General features: G+C 34.2%; 1 protein-coding gene across 1 annotated transcript in view; it reads right to left on the reverse strand.

The window, feature by feature from the left end:
* LOC145675236 (putative tubulin polyglutamylase TTLL9) overlaps positions 1-21,062 on the reverse strand; it is a 104,221-nt gene that overhangs the window by 51,587 nt on the left and 31,572 nt on the right. The window lies entirely within an intron of this gene.

A 21,062-nucleotide genomic window follows, 5' to 3' on the forward strand; every position in this document is an offset into this window, starting at 1 on the left:
ATAATAATAATAATAATAATAATAATAATAATAATAATAATAATAATAATAATAATAATAATAATAATAATAATCACTAATGAAGAAAAGATAGTGTTAGTAATTAACAACTTTGTATATGAAAATAATATTACATGTTTACATTGCGATTTTAGAAATAAACGAAATTCAATAACTAACTCTTCACATTGTGCCATTATTTTTTCGAAGTTTCCACGAACTGGCAAACGTCCCATTTTCATGCATCGCGAACCAGTGAATGTGCAAAATTTGATATTTTGAGTTCTGACAAAGACTGAAGTTTTCATTAAGTACTGATCAGGAGATTTTTACAATGTTTTACAAGTAGCGCAAAATTTGCTAACTGCAACTTCATTTTTCTTAAAATCCGCCCGTTTGTGCTGCATGGGAGCGAATATATTCAAGTGTTCGTGGAAAAATTGAACGATTTGAAGGCATCAAGACAGTCCTTCAGCTGCTTTCCAGTAGTAAAAATTTGACTAAAATTATTTGTGCGGTAGCGGTTACACTGGAACAGAATTCGTACAAAATTTAGTTGTGCGAACTGTCAATAATTTGTGTTAATCGAACAAATTCGTTCATGTTAATAGATGCTTAATTGTATGAATAGGGCGGAATTCATGGAACCACGTCTATAAACATCATTTCTTTTTATTATTTCTGAGAGTACGCACGACCAAACTTTGTACACATTCTGATCCAGTATGACTGCAATCTAAAACGTCGATCGTTGATTAATCAAAATTATATTTTATACTGTTTTTTTGTATCTTATGCTATTTGGTCAACTTGCGACAAAATTGACATATGACTTCAAAGTCATAACCGTAGTCGATCGTAAATGCAATACTAACTGTATACAGGGTTCCTAAAGATTTTTGTGAATTGTTTTCTCTGTCTTTCCCTGACAAAAGTTTGTTCAATTTTTAACGTATATTTAAAGGGTCTAAGAGATATGAAATTATACGTGATCATACACACGGTATTAAAACTATCAGCTGTTGAGATTCATGGTCCAACCCCAAAGCCTGTCATTAGATCTTGATAAAAAATTATATGGAACATGCGAGAAAGGATATTCTTTGAAACTAAGAAAGAATAATCAAATTCTATATACGTGTGTTGAAGTTATACATGAGTATGCACACAATGAAATCAGTTATTTAAGATATTAGCACTATCAACCATTGGGAATTTTATTGTCTAGCTCAATGACTATCATCAGATCCTAATGAAATTCAGACAAAACAACAGCGAGAACATTTTATTTCAGACAAATAGTAAATCAACAAAACTAGATCATTTATGTCTAAATTATGAGTGATCATACACATAATTATATTATGAACCCGTCAGAAGTTAGGAAGTTACATAGTTTAGTTCCGAAGACAAACAGTTACATAGAATCTCATGAAATTTATGTGGAACAATCAAAAAAGAATACTCCTTCAAACAATCAAAAAAAACTATTAAAATCCTTGCACGTGACGAAAGTAGTTATGGGGCATCTAGTAAACAATCATGAATATTCATGAGTGTTTACTTTTTTGACATTTTAGCAGTTCCTAATGCACGTTTGAAAAAATGGATACACCCTTTTACGCATACTAATGACACATAATGTATGCAGGTGCGGCCGGAGGTTGTATAAAGAACATGACATATAATAAATTGGTTTCCGGTGAAAAAGAAATGTTAATTGGACAAGCAGAATACAGAAAAGACCTTTCGGAATTAAAATATGCAGATCACACACGTAGAACAAGGCAATTCATTAATATGTAGCACATCTAACGCGGCAGCTGCTGGAGAATATTCTAGAAATTGTGTTCGTTGGAATGAGTGAAAGAAAGTACTAGAAACTTCCAGATCTTTTTCTAAGCTTATTATTGTTGGAATAGGGGAAAGAACACACTCGAAACTTCTGGAAAGATTGAAAGGTATAAAAAAAATACTGATGCATTTGCATGATGTGTACATTTAGAAAGAATACAGCAGGAACATCAAGTGTTAAGTTTGCGAAGAAGATATTTTACTACTAGGAGAGATTGGAAGATTGGTAAGTAATAACGTTGTAGTTTTCTTGTATTATACTTGTTTACTTTTATATGGGAAAGGGACATATTGTAATTGTTTGGAGTATAAGGGGGACGGAACTGTTTGGTTTTATCGGGAATTGATTGTGGATTTTCCGGCATTGAAAATGATATGACTCGGTGTACTTTTATGGAATTATAACGTGACTAAGATATAGTATAATGTAATATGGAGGGTAGAGGGAATCATCATTAATGATTGCACCGGGAATCGAACCAGAGCTTTTCCACGCGAAAAGCCGTACGACAAACATTTTGCTTAGCAGATTTTGTTACTTATATGTAGCTATGAATTGTGAAAGACATAACAGGTATATAAAAATATATTGTACAGAAAGTTAGCAGAATGCGCCCCGGGACTCGAATTACTATTCTCCCACGTGGAGAACCGTACGACAATCATTTTGCTTGCAGTGCGAACTTGTTACTTATATATAGTTATGAATTGTGTAAGACATAACAGGTATATATAAATTATATTGTACAGAAAGTTAGCAGAATGCGCCCCCGGGAATCGAATGAGTATTCTCCCAGGTGGAGAACCATACGGTAAATTTTATGCTTGAAGTGTGAACTTATTACTTATATGTAGCTATGAATTGTGTATGACATAACAGGTATATATAAATTATATTGTACAGAAAGTTAGCAGAATGCACCCCGGGAATCGAACCAGGTCTATTCCACGTGAAAAGCCGTACGATAAACCTTTTGCTTAGCAGATATTGTTACTTATATGTAGCTATGAATTGTGTAAGATATAACAGGTATATATAAATTATATTGTACAGAAAGTTAGCAGAATGCGCCCCCGGAAATCGAACCAGGGCTATCCCACGTGGAGAACCGTACGCTAATTTTTATGCTTGCAGTGTGAACTTGTTACTTATACATAGCTATGAATTGTGTATGACATAACAGGTATATATAAATTATATTGTACAGAAAGTTAGCAGAATGCGCCCCCGGGAATCGAACCAGAGCTTTTCCACGTGAAAAGCCGTACGACAAACATTTTGCTTAGCAGATGTTGTTACTTATATGTAGCTATGAATTGTGTAAGACATAACAGGTATATATAAATTATATTGTACAGAAAGTTAGCAGAATGCGCCCCCGGGAATCGAACCAGGGCTATCCCACGTGGAGAACCGTACGCTTGCTTGCACTGTAGACTTTTTTTCAGTTATAAATGGTATATTTTACAAACTTATATTGGATAGGTAGTTAACAGAATCTGCACCGCGAATCGAACCATGGCTCTCTTACATGCAAAGCCAATATTTTTGTAATTTGAAAAGTCGTAATACGGTAACTAATTGCAGTTTTTCTTTTCTGTTTTAGGTGCTGAAGCAAATAAGTGATAGAATCGAGAAAAGCAGAGAGCACGAAAGACGTGGATTGTAATTGGATCATCACTTAAACAGAGGTAAACTAATATTTGGTAAGTGTTATTATTATTATTATTATTATTATTATTATTATTATTATTATTATTATTATTATTATTATTATTATTATTATTGTAAACTTTTGTGTTTTGTTTCATAAACGCTAGTGTAACAATGAGGTTATATGGCGACAGAACGTTTAACGTTACCGCAGATTGAACTTAAGGGTTTTTCATGTTGAAAGCTAATGCAATAAAAAGAGACCCGAGATTGTTTGAACATATTACCCAGGGCGAAATGTAGTAGTGAAGTTGAAAGGGAAACTTTATACGTATATTTTGTAATTGGAAGTCGTAATACAGCAAGTAACTAATTCTTAATTTCTTTTATTGTTTTAGGTGGTGAAGGAAATAAAAAATCGTAATAGAAATACTGGAGAATAAACCTTATTTTCCTGAATTGTTTGCTGTTGAAATATAGCGGTGTTTTTTAGTGAAAAGGAGTTATAGATTGGTTTTAAAACATGGATTCAATGAAACCGTTGGATCTTAGTACAAGAGGTGAAAGTGATTTTACAGAATTGTCATCTTTGCAGGGAACAGAGGTTTTATTCCAACCGGTGGTGATTTCGCACTTTCCACCACTGGAAACAGAAGTTACCCCGGCCAACTTGGATGTATTACCGGAAACAGAAGTTTTACCCAACCGGTGGTGAGCCCGCAACCTCCACCACTGGAAACAGAAGTTACTCCGTCTAAAGTGGATGTATTACCGGGAACAGAAGTTTCATCCCAACCGGTGGTGAGCCCACAACCTCCGCCATTGGAAACAGAAGTTTTCCCGTTACTTGATGTTGAAAACGAAATAGAAGAATATCCCCCTACACCTTCACCAACAGCGAGTAATTCCCCGGTGTAGAATTGGGAGTTGGAAGAATTTTTGAAGTTACTATGTGAGTGTACTGTGGAACGTACATCATTGGATTGTATAAATGAGTGTATAATATATTGGAAACCAGACGATATTTGTATTTGTATTGCATGCGGTTTTTTGGAAGGTGGACAGTTAAAGCATGATTGTTTGATATTGGATACGGAATGTCTTGAACGGAAAGCTATAGAAACCATAACAAAAGTTGAAGTTCGTAAAGAATTATTATCAATTTACAGAAAAAAGCATGGACATTTGTTTTGATTACATGGAATTTTATTGAACGTTTCCGAGATCTTGTGTGTGACTTTGAATACAGGCCCACTCTACTAAAAATTTTACTACAAAAAGATTTTGGGAAATATAGTGAGGAAAAGATTTATTTTGTATTGCCTTGAAACATATTATTAAACAGAGAATTTGAATAAAATATTATTTGATTGTAATATAAGACACAGAATGCATAGAAAACTTTATTAAATGTAAGGAAAAAAATGTGTTTTACACATGCGCAGAAGCTTTTATTGTAGGTATATAAATAGATGTATCACACTTGAAAAAAGTATTTATTTGATTTGTTTTTGCTGAAGAGCAGAAAAATGAGTAACATGGAGACCGTTTATGTTTCACCTAGAGAAAAAGAAATTCAGCGTGAAAACGAAAAACCTATACTGTTAATTCAGCCGTCTGACCCCGATTTGCCAGATGAATTACGTGATAAAGTGAGAATTATATATCCAACACAGGAAATAGAAGAAGTGTATTATTTTAGACGTTATAATAGATATAATGATGAAATACTCCCGGAAAGTGATGATGATGACAGTGTTTTAAATATTAACTGTTTTGAACTGGAAGCTAATGAGTGCGAGTGTACTAGTTAAACTATTAGTCATACATGTGTTATACAATTATTTAATAAGTACACACCAAATTCAGTATTTTTATGTGAAGCATGTGTTGAACATAATGAAAATGAAAAAGATCACAACTGTTTGTTGCAGTATGATTACGAATTATTACAAAAGGTGTGGACGATCTTAATTAAACGTGAAATGAGAGAGAAAATCTATAAACTTTATATAAAGAAGCATTTTAAAGGTTATAATATTAAGAACACTTATACTTTGGAGAAAAAATTTAATCTGGTATATGAATACATTACAGAGTGTGATTGTTATATCAAAGAAATAGTAGAAATGTTTTTAGAGAAAGATAAAGAATTATTTAATTTTGTAAATGAACACTAAGACACTGTAGCATATGCATTTGATTGTGTATGTATAGAAGAACATATTTAACCTCATATATATATATATATATATATATATATATATATATATATATATATATATATATATATATATATTAGGGCTAAATACTTTGATGTAAGTTGAGAAATTACAAATTGTTACAGAGAATTGAACTGTTATCTATATTATTTTATAAATGGATCAATTTGTAGTATTGTAATATTAGGAATTTAATAGATTACAAACATTGGACTAACACATGTAAATAATAGTTAGAGCTAAAATACTGAATTACTGGCAACTGAATTGTCAGTGAGAGTAATGTATTTTAAAGAAATAAACTGATATTAGAAAAAATAATCTTAGTTGTTTGTATGCTATATGAAGAAACTAGTGTTTAAGAAGAATATTGTAGGAAACTGAAACTATTTAATACTTTATTTTAGATTTTTAGAGACATTACCAACGTAAGTAAATGATGAACTATTGTCGATTGAACGGGAATCACTGAGGTTGATACCTTGTGTTTAGTTTATGATATGAAGATTTTAACATTCTTGTTTACACAGTTACTTTTAAATGAATACTACATATAATCTTGTATGCAGAATGGATTGAATTAAGGGCATACTTACGCAAGGGATTCATTGGATGCGGACCACATTTAAAACTTTATAACCCAACAAACATTTCAACACTTTCTTAAGAGAATTATGGTTGCAGTAGGAGAGAAATGTGTGATATACTGTAGAAAACTCGATGTTACAGTACTCTTGTACTCTTTATGTCTTATAAAAAGAAGTTAGTGTACTCTTTTGCTGAGAATATAGATGAAAATATTGTAAAATTACGTGTCGTTTTATTGCAACTAGAATAATGTTACTTCAATAATGCTTAAACGCAGTCACTGTTAGTGCAGAATCCACCCTCCAACAATTTTCAGGATGTGCAGACCCTTACTTGGTATATGATTTTAAAAAGAATAAACATTGTACGGTAACCTCTTGAAACTTGTAGACCCACAGTGAAGTATAGTCGGATATGGGGTAGGGCACGGTGACTCAGTGGTAGAAGAGATTTTGATGTTTGTGATTTAAAAACCGAGCAAGTGAACTTTGTGGTGGACAACATCTCTTTTCTCCTGGTACTTCCATTTCCTACATTTATTTATTGGCTTAAATAGCTTACCCGATCTTTCTCTTTTGTAATAGAATCATTGCAAGGCTATGATCATACCTTATAATTATTATTAAATAATCCTTATTGAAGGTTTAATTTACTTCATGATTTCTTTGGAACAATAAAAATTTTTTGCTTGAGATGGATTGTTTTCTCAGGGAGGAAATGTTAGAATCATGAGAACTTGCTTACATTCTGTGTGCCAAACATAATAAGCCCTTGGCGGGCTAAGATCGAACCATGGACCCATCACGCGCCAGAGGTGAACGATTTGAAGGCGATGAAGAATATTTTATAATCCCACAGTAGTATTAATAATTGTTTGAGATTCTTAGTATACTATGTGATACACAGGTTACACGAATTTTATTTTGTTCTTTTCGAACTAATGTTTAAGAGGACCAGAAGGATAGATTTCAAGAACCACATATGGTTCAAGGATTACAGTTTTAAATTTTACAGCTTTATACACATGCATTCAAAATTATATGGCCATTAGATGGTTGTATAAGATTCTTGTTGGACTTGATTTGATTTGAGTTTAACGTTTCTTTTCATCAGCGAAGCTATATGAGACGTGGACCTACTGATTAACGTGGAATCCGAACCACATGAGCTCCCGCCGGGAATCGAACCTGGGTAGACTTTTGTTGGAATAAATGTTTTCGCTGGAACCTTTTTTAAAATTTAATGTAAAACTTTAAACATAATGAAGAAAATAAGAACATACTGAGGTGAAATAAACTTGAAAACTCCCACCGTGCAAAAGAATTAAGGAAAACAGCCTCTGTTTTCAAGCTGAGACTATCCATGGTTGAGATTGACCACCAAATATAACGATTATTTTTCTCAGATGATGAGTTTGTATGCTTATGCCAGTAGCTAAAACTGGAAAAGTGAACCAGGTAGTGTTTGCAAAATGTATCTCCTCACGTCCAAGTCTATCAATTCGCTGACGACACAGCATTTCTAACAACGGCTCGTACTATCCAACGTATCAACGGACTAATGTAGCCAGCCATCAACACATTTGTCCACTGGTGTGACTTAATCTCAGAACATGTGCAATTGTGATGGACAAAAATTCCATGGGTAGTGGGGCTGGTGGACAACAACAACTTCACGAAACATCTGTTGGTATTAAAATTAACGATACATGAACTTTCAAAAGACGAAATGTTTCTTTATCTGGACTGTTAATACTTTTTTGAAATTTCATTGGAACAAGCATTCAACTTAAACTATAATAAACGAACGAACTATCTAGTTGCATTATAGGAGGGCGATACAGGTGTGGATGAAATGTTTATGTATTGATTTTTGAATACGAGTTGTGTGCGAGTAATTCAATTTTATTTAACTTTTAATATTAGAGATTATTTTGTACGACCATTTAATATTTTATTATTTCTTATACATATTCGCTTTCATCATTTGTCCATTGTAATGTTAGTAGAAAAAATGTTTTATTTAACAACATGAGCACGAAAACCTACAAGAAAAATATTAGACAACATTCATAATTATCACTGTACGGAATACTTCTTTAAATGGAAACAGTTTGATCCATTGGTAGAGTGCAACCATCTGGCACGAAGATCCCTAGTTCAATCCGAAGACCGTGACAATTTGTGATGGACAACACTCTGTGGATATTCTCGGGGTTCTCCATTTCCTACCACTTTCTTCATATTCAGCATTTTTACAATCATTAACCATTCAACGTTGCCTACTTGTAAAATGTCTCGAGTAGATGAGTATATAAGACTCATGCCAGAACAAAATGTTTTCTCTTTGCTCTCAAGCCAGAAAAAAAGCAGAAACTCATATCTACTTGCCAGAATAAGTGTTTTCGCTTTGCTCTCAAGCCAGAAAAGAAGAAACTCGTATCCACGAAACTTGTGAAATTCAGCATGTTCTTATTTTCTTCATTATGTTTAAAGTTTTACATTAAATTTTAAAAAGGTTCCAGCGAAAACATTTATTCCAACAGGAGTCTTATACAACCACCTAATGGCCCTATAATTTTTGAATGCAAGTGTATAAAGCTGTAAAACGAAAACTGTAATCCGTGCACCATAGGTAGTCCTTGAAATCTATCATTCTGGTCCTCTTAAACATTAGTCCAGAAGAACAAAATAAAATTCAAGGAACCTTTTTATCACATAGTATATTAAGAATCTCAAACAATTATTGATACTACTGTGGGATTGTAAAATATTCTTCATCGCCTTCAAAATCCTTCACCTCTGGCGCGTGATGGATCCGTGGTTCGATCTTAGCCTGCCAAGGCATAGAAATCGTATTATTATTCAATTCAAAATCTTTTGTCGTTGTAAAATTCTATCGAGGAAGTTGAGGTTTTAATATACATCGACAATCGTACCTGTTATACTATATATTATGAAACATGATAGCTTCCTTACTCTGAAGAACGTCCTTTAGGTTAAGGGATAAGCCAATTAAGCCAATAAATGAATGCTGTAGGAAATGGAAGTACCAGGAGGAAAAAGGTGTCCACCACAAAGTTCACTTGGTCGGTTTTAAATCACGACTATCAAAGTGTCGTTCTACCACTGAGTCATAGTGCTCTCCCCATATCCGAGTATACCTCACTGTGGGTCTACAAGTTTCAAGAGGTTACCATACAATGTTTATTATCAGGATCAATAAAAGTAAAGCGTCTGCAGTGTGTGTCAATTCATTATACGTAGGATTTCTAGTGGTTGTCTAACAAAAGGGTTGTGTTTGATTTTCAAGTCCAAGGTAATTATTCACAAAAGTACAATCTTGTCCTTTTACTATATAAAATGGAATAAGTATTTCACGTTATCATCTTAATAAGAAGAAGTATTTTCCTGCATATTTCTATGCATTTCATAGACATTTTATCCTTTACCTCAAAGTATTGAGCTCTCTAAGCTTTATTCTTTTAAAAAAGCATATACCAAGTAAGGGTCTGCACATCCTGAAATTTGTTGGAGGGTGGATTCTGCACTAACAGTCATTGCGTTTAAGCATTATTGAAGTAACATTATTCTAGTTGCAATAAAACAACACGTAATTTTACAATATTGTCATCTATATTCTCAGCAAAAGAGTACACTAACTTCTTTTTATAAGACATCAAGAGTACAAGGGTATTGTAACATCGAGTTTTCTACAGTATATCACACATTTCTCTCCTACTGCAACCATAATTTTCTTAAAAGTTTTGAAAAGAAAAGTTTTTAAAGTCTTCATATCATAAAGTAAACACAAGGTATCAAGCTCAGTGACTCTTGTTCAATGGACAACAGTTCATCATTCAGTTACGTTGGTAATGTCTGTAAAAAAAATCTAAAATTAAGTATTAAATACCTTGAGTTTCCTACCATATTCTTCGAAACAATTATTTTTTCTTTTAATGCACTGCTTCTTAAACACTAGTTTCTTCATATAGCATACAAACAACTAAATTAATTTTTTTCTAATATCAGTTTATTTCTTTAAAAATACATTAATCTCACTGACAATTCAGTTGCCAGTAATTCAGTATTTTAACTCTAACTATTATTTACATGTGTTAGGTAGTCTTATAATACAGTTCTCTTGCAATTACAATAATATAAAAATGCTATATACTAAGTGATTAATGTTCCATAACAGTTCATATACACAGCAACTGCATTAAATTTATCTCTATTGTGGTTCAAAACCCATATTACTGTTATATTGTTCTTTATAACATTGTTGTTATATAAAACATAAATTAAAAATAATCCAAACAGTAGTCGATAACCTAATATAAAATAAATCTCAAGACCGCTTTAAAATATAATTTACTAATTTACTTATCAATCAAAAGTCCCAGGTACAGTTAAAATAAATCTTGTTGTAAGCAATAGTAATTCAATTCGTTGTGCAAATATTCGTTTTCGTATTGCTGTCTTACACACAGGCTACTTCTCATCTGCGTAAAGTCCACACTTCCCAATAGATATATATATAGTTTCTCGTTACAAGCATTAGTAATGGTTCAAATTCCACTTTAAACAACAGCCCTCCCAAATCATTCATAAAACCAGTAAAACAGTAACTAAAATCCAGATATAGTAAGTTCAGTATTTCAATCCAATACAACTGCAGTGGATAAAGAGCAAAACCACAGTTCGTCTTAAATTACCAAATTTAACTCAATAAGTGAAAACTGCACAATATAATCTCTTTAAGGTTTAGGAAGATCTAATTTCGGGAGTACATTACTTCTGATATGTTATAACTGGATGGCATGTATTCACTCACAAATATATCTGCACTGTATATGCAGACAACTAAAACATTAAAATACTATTTTCTTATGCATTTGTAACAATTACAATGAAGTTTAAAATTGTCGAAATTCAGACTAGTTTTTATTAAAGTTTAAATTGACAGATATCTATTTCAACTTTAAAAAAAGGACATGTTAGCTATTATTTCGCTTCTAGCGACTATAACATCATTACAAGAATATTTTCTTGTTTTTCTAACTTACAAACAAGACCTATAAATAAAATACCCTTTCTAATTCAAACAAACATTAATCATACTTCAAATAAAATACAAAATCGTATCAGACTGTCTGTAAATATTATATGCAACCGTCAAAACATTTATAAAATGTTGATTGCATAATTTTCTAGGTGCCAAAGTCAAATATTCATACTCATTATTATTATGTATGCAAAATGTATCTGTCTCTCCAACACGCTAATTCCCATCGCTCACAGTCCTGCTAATAGTTATCGCCAATGGTGTTGGTTACCTTGTACTTAATGTTATGAGTTCTAAAGTAAAGCAATTTTAACCAATCTATACGTTCAAAGTGCTATCTCTTATTTAAAGCAATTGTTTCCATCTCCATATAAAACTAATCTGCGCTGTCAAATAATTGTCCGTCTCTTGTATTGCCTTAAGAGTCGTTACCTACACTGCTTAAATAATGTCAAAATTGTCCCTAACGTACATTACGTGTTATTAAATATATCTTCTTTACTAGTATGTATCAAGTTATATAAACACCTAGTTTTGTATAAAGAGTTTCAAAGTTTCAAAGGAATTCTCCACTAACTGCTACAGTAAGTTTCTTTCCTCGTTCATAAACATTAAATAGCGCTGATCATAAAAATAAGTCACTTCTAAAACAAAATGCTTTCCCTCATTCAAAGTGTATTTATAGTTTAAACATTGTGTGAGTGTAAAGTTCTCCCGTTTCCACCTACATTCTAGTTCCACCAACTTATACATGCGTACTTTTATTCATCCAAATATAATACATAGAAAAAGCTATGGTGGGTACGCAATACAGTGTTCACCTCTGGTGCATGGGGTCCTTGGTTCGATCCCAGCTTGTTTCAAGTTAGCTTTTTGGTGCACAAACACTATGTGCGTGGGTTTTCTCGTGGTTCTCCTGCTTCTTCCCAGTTTCTTCATTCCACCATAATCATTCATTACTCATCATCACCGTCTCCTTTAGTCTAGCCAGTATATTCGTTGGATGTAAAAACTTATAATAACTTTTATGTCGATATTTCAGTATTCAATAATCATATCACACATTATCCAATATTTTCGATATTTCATACAACTAAGATCCAACGGATTCAGTAAATCCATATTTTAAGACCAATCTATAACTCCTTTTCACTAAAAAAAAACCTCCGCTATATTTCAACAACAAACAATTCAGAAAAATAAGATTTGTTCTCCAGTGTTCTATTAAGATTTTTTATTTCCTTCACCACCTAAAAACAATAAAAGAAATTAAGAATTAGTTATTTGCTCTATTACGATTTCCAATTACAAAATATAAGTATAAAGTTTCCGTTTTACCTTCACTACTACATTTCATCCTGGGTAATATGTTCAAACAATCTCGGGTCTCTTTTTATTGCATTAGCTTTCAACATGAAAAACCCTTAAGTTCAATCTGCGGTAACGTTAAACGTTCTGTCGCCATATAACCTCATTGTTACACTAGCATTTATGAAACAAAACACAACAGTTTACAACAACAGCAATAATAATAATAATAATAATAATAATAATAATAATAATAATAATAATAATAATAATAATAATAATAATAATAATAATAATACTTACCGAATATTAATTTATCTCTGTTTAAGTGATAATTCAATTCAAATCCACGCCTTTCGTGCTCTCTGCTTTTTCTCGCCAGCACCTAAAACAGAAAAGAAAAAATGCAATTAGTTACCGTATTATGACTTTTCAAATTACAAAATATAATATTCAACGTAACAATAACGTTCCCAACGATATTGGCTTTGCATGTAAGAGAGCCATGGTTCGATTCGCGATGCAGATTCTGTTAACTACCTATCCAATATAAGTTTGTTCATACACAGTAAAAATATACCATTTATAACTGAAAAAAGTCTACAGTGCAAGCAAGCGTACGGTTCTCCACGTAGGATAGCCCTGGTTCGATTCCCGGGGGCGCATTCTGCTAACTTTCTGCACAATATAATTTATATATACCTGTTATATCTTACACAATTCATAGCTACATATAAGTAACAACATCTGCTAAGCAAAATGTTTGTCGTACGGCTTTTCACGTGGAAGAGTTCTGGTTCGATTCCCGGGGGCGCATTCTGCTAACTTTCTGTACAATATAATTTATATATACCTGTTATGTCTTACACACTTCATAGTTATGTATAAGTAACAACATCTGCTAAGCAAAATGTTTGTCGTACGGCTTTTCACGTGGGAGAATACTAATTCGATTCCCGGGGGCGCATTCTGCTAACTTTCTGTACAATATAATTTATATATACCTGTTATGTCTTACACAATTCATAGCTACATATAAGTAACAACATCTGCTAAGCAAAATGTTTGTCGTACGGCTTTTCACGTAGAAGAGTCCTGGTTCGATTCCCGGGGTGCATTCTGCTAACTTTCTGTACAATATAATTTATATATACCTGTTATGTCTTACACAATTCATAGTTATGTATAAGTAACATGTTCGCACTGCAAGCATAAAATTTAGCGTACGGTTCTCCACGTGGGAGAATACTCATTCGAGTCCCGGTGCAATGGAAAATGTTGATTCCTTGTACCCTCCATATTACATTACACTATATCTTAGTCATGTTATAATTCAATAAAAGTACACCGAGTCATATCATTTTTAATGCCGGAAAATCCGCAATCAATTCCCGATTAAAACCAAGCAGTTCCGTCCCCTTATACTCCAGACAATTACAATATATCCCTTTCCCATATAAAAATGAACAAGTATAATACAAGAAACCTACAAAGTTAGTGCCTACTAATGATTTTTTTTTCTTCCGGTGCCTTCTATGTATCAATTTTCTTCTTCCAACGGTATATTTGCGTTTCTTATCTCTTATACGTTGTACGAATCATGCAAATAAATCATTATTTTTATACCCTTAAATCTTTCCAGAAGTTTCGAGAGTGTTCTTTCCCCTATTCCAACAATAATAAGCTTGGAAAAAGATCTCGAAGTTTCCACTGCTTTCTTTCACTCATTCCGACAATCAAAATTCCAAAATATTCTCCAGCAGCTGTCGTGTTACATGTGCTGCATATTAATGAATCCAACAATCTATTACCTTGTTCTACGTGTGTGATCTGCATATTTTATTTCCGAAAGGTTTTTTCTGTATTCTGCTTATCCAATTAACATTTCTTTTTCACCGGAAAAAAGGTGTATTCATTCTTCAAACTGTCATACTATAAAAAAGACCGCCCGTAAAAACAATTATTATGTACAACATCTCCACGGAATATGTAATTCAAAGCTATTCATCAATGTCAAGTTTGATTTTAACATGCAGAAAAGTAAAGCAGATTGCTACGTGTCATGAATACATAATTAGGAACTTACTTTTACTTTTGTCTAACAAGCTGCTGACGAAGAGTTATGCTTGAACACGCGCAACATATGTAAACGGGTCCTTTTCTTTTGAAGTCGGTTAAAAAGACGTACAGTATGTATCTCAGTTAAGAAGGTCAGAGACGCCACACTCTGCCTTCATTAAAAAATTCGAGATACTGCAGCTAAGTTGATTTTTGAGTTAAAACCCTAACCACAAGTCAAGACACAACACCTTGATATAATTTAATGCATCTGAAACCTATTACTCTGTACTGTATTGCATGATCTCTAAATCCCAAATAACAATTTTATTTCAAAGTTGCCTTTACTCTCGAGAACGACTACTTGGTTTCTCTGACATTAAAGAACTTTTCAAAATTTCCCTGACATTAAAGAACTTTTCAATAATTTCCGTAACATTAAAGAACTTTTCACTAATTTCAGTAATTTTCCCTGACATTCCCTGATTTTTCAAATCTGTGGAAACCCTGGTATAGGTAATAGATGGTCATAAAGAAATATTATTTCCCATGCAAATCTTGTGTATAAGTTGCAGCGCCTTGCACCGTAACAATTTTGGCATTTATATTCCATTGGAAAGAAGTAATGGCTGAGGAATATTTCGAATTTAATAGTGCTAATATTATTGTAAGAGAAAGACCGATAGAAACCAGTTAAATGTTGAGTGTTATTAAACTATGAATCTTTAATGAAGCTACATGTAAGATATTGTTAAATAACTACACATTCTGATGTGTTACTGTCTAGCCTATTAGTTGTAATATTAAAAAAAGTAGAGCAAAGTGAGGAAATTGTGCGCGGTGGATAATCGTGCGCACCGCAATTTCTCATATTTGGAATATCATAAGCGACTCCAGTGAGGTGCTGGTTCCTAGGTGTTTCCAGGCGAAACACTGCAGACATGACCCAGTGCGTTCAGTTTTAATGTGGAGTAAGCTAGACGAGACGGAAGAAAATTCCTACATTTGTTGTTACTTACGAGCTGTCGAAAATAAGGAGATAAGCCTACATTTTGCAACTTATGACATTAAAGTAGGTATAGTGAGAAAGTAAGTTCCTTCCTGTAGAACATACTATAATGAGGTTGCCCTGACGCTCCATGTCCCATTGTTACGAATACGATTAAAGTTTATTTCGACGGCAAGTATGGGGTAATGGTGCGCGCAAATGTGTGTGATTCCCCAATCCATTCAAATATTGTGGAACAAGTTCTAAGTTCATTCTTCATCAGTTTTCATTACAGATGCCGCGCAGGTGCATTAGGAAAACAACAAAAGGATATCTATTCGCAAGAAATTTTGCAAAATGCTGTCGATGCAATACGGAACGATGTCATAAAAAACGAGAGAAGTAGGAAGATGTTACAACATATCAGAATCAATATTGAGAAAATATTTGATACTAAACCAGTTATCAGTACCAAGATTAGGCAGGCATTCAGTCCTTTCCAAAGAAGTAGAGTTAGAACTAAGAGACTATGTGTTTATTCTGGGTAAAGTATTTTATGTCTTGACACCGAAAGAGCTTAGGCGTGTGCAGGGGGCCCATCCCCCCCAAAGCTGATGGCGCACTCCCCCCCCAAAACTAATAATCTCTTCCCTCCTCAAAACTCAAGTCCTCTATAAACAATTGCCCAGTGTAGCAGTAGTTTTTTATAGTACTAGTAATTGTTATTTTTGTTGTTGTTTTTATTTCCTGAAGTAGTATTATAAAATGCTTGTAGTAGTAGTAGGGGCAGTAGTAATTATAAAAATGGCATTACTTTTATTAGTAGTCTTGGTAGTGTACAATACTAAATATGTTCTATAAGGATATTGAAGGGTATAAAAACTTCTACACACTGTGTATGGCACAGGTTTTTTTTTTTTTTTTTTTACAATTAGTAGTATTATTTTTTCTTTACAAAATATTGATATAATTCCCTTGTACATGAAAAGTAAGATGCAAGTTACAAGTTATTGAGTTTGATACTAAAAGAAAATGTTATCCTCGTAATTAGCCTACAAAAAGAAGTGATATCCAACAAAAAACATTCCTGTAAAAGAGCCAAGTACGAGTGGCCTTAAAAATAATTGAAATCACAAAATTAGACGCCAAGTTCTGGTGGACAACAGTTACAAACATTCACTGGCTCACTTCAAATTTAGATTTGAAACTTGGCTATTGTCTGTATGGTTACCACTAGCTCACAATTATGTCAAACTACTTTATAATTTTCAACAGACAACATAAGCAAGTTTCAAATCTAAATTTGAAAGTGATTCCTTGAGTGTTTGTAACTGTTGTTCATCAGAACTTGGCGCTCATTTTTGTGATTTAACTTCTTCTCTTTCTATTGTTCGGTTACGTTTGCATTTATTTATCATTTATTTATTTATTTATTTATTTATTATGGACGACATATAATACGTAACAATATTTTGTTACTACTTGATGTATGATGAATGATCATATTTTCTATAGTTTTCTATGTGTGTGAATGTGTGATTACATTTTCCAGGATCTGCGAAACACGAATAACTGCCTAGCTGGCTTCACTCTGTACAATACATGGAGCTGAATATATAAAATACTACTGGAGCGACCTCTCACGGAAATCTCTATTGTACACAGTGATGCAGTGTTGCCAGACACGGCAAGCAAAATTACACACACCTTCCGTCCAAATTGCACAATTTTACACACAAGCTGGAAGACAGTGCACACAACATAACACAATACATAACTACCTATCTATATGTATATTATGTCTAATGACGTACATACCTATACGTACACTCATGTCCAAAATGATTGTCGCATATCTATAACAGGCTTTTTGTGCGAGTATATTTGGATAATGATATCGCAGGGTACATTTAACATTCTTACTATGTGTATAATCGGCAGAGACATGTATGTGGTAAATTTCATGTCAAAAGTTCTGTAAATAAGAACAATATAACGAAAAAAACTTTTCTTGTCCATTTAGCAACATTTTGATGTACTCATTCTACGAGGGCTATCCAGAAAGTAGATTACGTTTTGCAATAAAAAATCAACAAAGTATAGGAAACAAATTTTATTATATGCAGATGAAAGCCACACACAAATACTACTTTTCGACATAGTCACCATTCAAATTAAGGCATTTATCGTAGCGATGTACGAGCTTGGAAATTCCTTCGTCGAAAAATTCGGCCGCCTGCGACTTCAACCACTTCGTTACCTCTTCTTGCAGCTGTTCGTCGTCATCAAAACGCTGCATAGCCAGCCACTTCTTCATTGCTGGGAATAGGTGGAAGTCGCTCGGTGCCAGGTCGGGACTGTACGGCGGATGAGGAAACAACTCCCACTGAAAAGATTCAAGAACTTCACGCGTGACATTTGCCGTGTGGGGCCGGGCGTTGTCGTGAATCAACAAGATCTTAGAGCTCAACATTCCTCTGCGCTTGTTTTGAATTGCTCTTCTGAGGTTTTGCAGAGTTTGGCAATACCTTTGAGCGTTTATTGTAGTGCCTCTTTCCAGGAAGTCCACCAAAATCACACCTTTTCTGTCCCAAAAAACAGTCGCCATCATCTTCCTTGCCGACATTGTTTGCATGCATTTCTTGGGTTTTTGGGGAGAACCTGTGTGCCCCCACTGCATTGATTGCAATTTCGTTTCACAGTTCACGTGTTTCACCCATGTTTCGTCACCAGTAACGATGCGATCGAGTAAAGAGTCACCATCCTTATTGTAGGCGTCCAAAAAGTGCAACGCTGCAGCCATTCGCTGATTTTTGTGGTCCTCTGTCAAGATTTTTGGAATCCATCTTGCACAAAACTTGTGGTAACCAAGCTTTTCGCTGATGATTTCGTGCAACAAACTTCGCGAAATTTGTGGAAAACTCAAAGAAAGTTCCGTTATTGTGAACTTTCGATTTTCACGGACTTTAACATCGACTTTTTCGACAAGTTCGGCAGTCACTTTGCTGGGTCTCCCACTTCGATCTTCGTCGTGAACATTGGTTCGGCCATTTTTAAATCTTATGACCCACTGTCGCACTCCACCTTCAGTGATAATGTTGTCCCCATACACTTCACACAGCTGCCGATAGATTTCTATCGGTTTACAGTTTTTTGCTGTCAGAAACCTTATTACTGCACGCACCTCGCAGCTCGCGGGATTTTCAATTAACGCAGACATTTCAAACCGTCACAGTATCTTAACGGAGCACAGCACGAACCTCTCACTAGCACGGCTAGATGCCGACTGAGCTGCGCAACGCTCTGACCCCAAGATGGCCGCGCTAGCCCCGCCCCTAGCGGATACAGACGAAAACGTAATCTACTTTCTGGATAGCCCTCGTAATTTTCGTATTTATAATTTTTTCTATGAAATTTAGCACAAATATACATTTTCCGATTATACAGATAGTAACAGTACTAGAAGTACCTTGCGAGTTTATTATCCAATTATATCCGCAGAACACGACCGTTATAGATATGCGACAATCATTTTGGACATGAGTGTACATTGGCCAGCCATTGTTCAGGGATTCAGCGCTAGATTTATTATTATTATTATTATTATTATTATTATTATTATTATTATTATTATTATTATTATTGTTGTTGTTGTTGTTGTTGTTGTTGTAAAACCGTAACCTTCCCGCTCATTGTCACTTTCATTTTACTTTCAATCATGCGCGCCGACTACGTGGGTGCTCCAGGGCTTCGGCACCCACATAAATAATCTTCTGGGTGCGGCGCACTCACAATATTTTTAGCTTGAACCCAGGTTTGAACCAGTTTCTCTTGCGTTTAAATCAGTCGTGTTACCGACTGAGCTAGGGCAGTCCCAATTTATCCTTATAGTACCGATATATTTTACTTTCTCACAGCACAGGCCTTTATGACAATGTTCATAAAATAATTTAACTGAAAGTAAATCAATCAAACATCGAGACTTCCCTGAAAACATATAGGCTAATATGAACTGCCATTGATATGCACCCACATAAATCTTGGAAAGTCTGCGCCATTGCTTCCAACGTACTTAATGTTTTTAATTGGACATCGGCCACTCTGTCGTTCATCTGTTTGAAAATGGCATTTTCTTCACAAGTGGTGAGAAGACAAGACTTCTTACCACCTCCGCCTCATGTTTTGGCCAGTAATGAGGGTCAACATTCATTCACATTCCTTGCTTGAACAAAGTGTCTTTGCTTGGGGATGTCATGACACCCGCCTCTGAAAAACAAGAAGTGAGGTACCAAGGAAGCAAGATAGGTTTTATCATACTGTAGAGAAAATAACAAGAAATTAACAATAATAACAAATAACTTGTTATTTTCTCTACAGTATGATAAAACCTATCTTGCTTCCTTGGTACCTCACTTCTTGTTTTTCAGAGGCGGGTGTCATGACATCCCCAAGCAAAAACACTTTGTTCAAGGGTTTTATTGCGCTGGCCAGGAGTCAGGCGTTGGAGCTCGTAGTTTTTAGAAGACAATTTTCAGAAAAAAAAAATGGTGGAAATAATAAATATTTGAATGAAAGGAACTTCGTAAAAGTCATCAATGATCAAAATTTTTAATTTGCCAAATTACACAAAATGCACACAGATTGGCATTACACACAAAATGCACAAACAGGCCAAAATTGCACACATTTTGTGCAATTACACACACATTGGCAACGCTGCAGTGATGCCACTTTTGAGCTGGTTTTCCGTTTACCGCAGGCCCTGGAAAATGTAATCGCACAAACAGAAAACTATTTATATATACAAAATATTATCATTAATTCATTTATTATACATCATGTAGCAATTGAACAGCATTACTTATTAAGTGTCGTATATGGTATAAATAAGAAATAAATAAATGCTCCCAGCAGAAAATGGGTAAATTACCTACACAAAGCGATAAACCGACCAGTCCATCCTTTCATATAGCAACTTGCGCGGTACTTCATTCATAGAGTTTCTAAGGGGGGGTAGGGGGATTCATTCTCGAGATTTAAAAAAAAAATCGCATCGTGTTCCAATGTTATTCTGACGACAGCAAAATTACTTATTCGACATTAGAGTAAAATTCTTCCCCAATTTTTTTTATTCTCCCCTATTTTTTTCTCGATGGCACAACTTGCGCCATTCATCCCTCCTGTGGGCGGCCCTTCTCTCTTAAAACGAACCAACCTTTCCTTTCATACGGCTACTTGCGCGTTACTTTATTCATCGAGTATCGAAGCTGAGGGTACGGGGGCTCACCCCGGAAAATTTTTGAAAATTAGCTTCTCAAAATCG

This window comes from Thermobia domestica, chromosome 18 (genome assembly GCF_964235325.1).
Source record: "Thermobia domestica chromosome 18, izTheDome1.hap1.1, whole genome shotgun sequence".
Lineage (NCBI taxonomy): Eukaryota > Metazoa > Arthropoda > Insecta > Zygentoma > Lepismatidae > Thermobia > Thermobia domestica.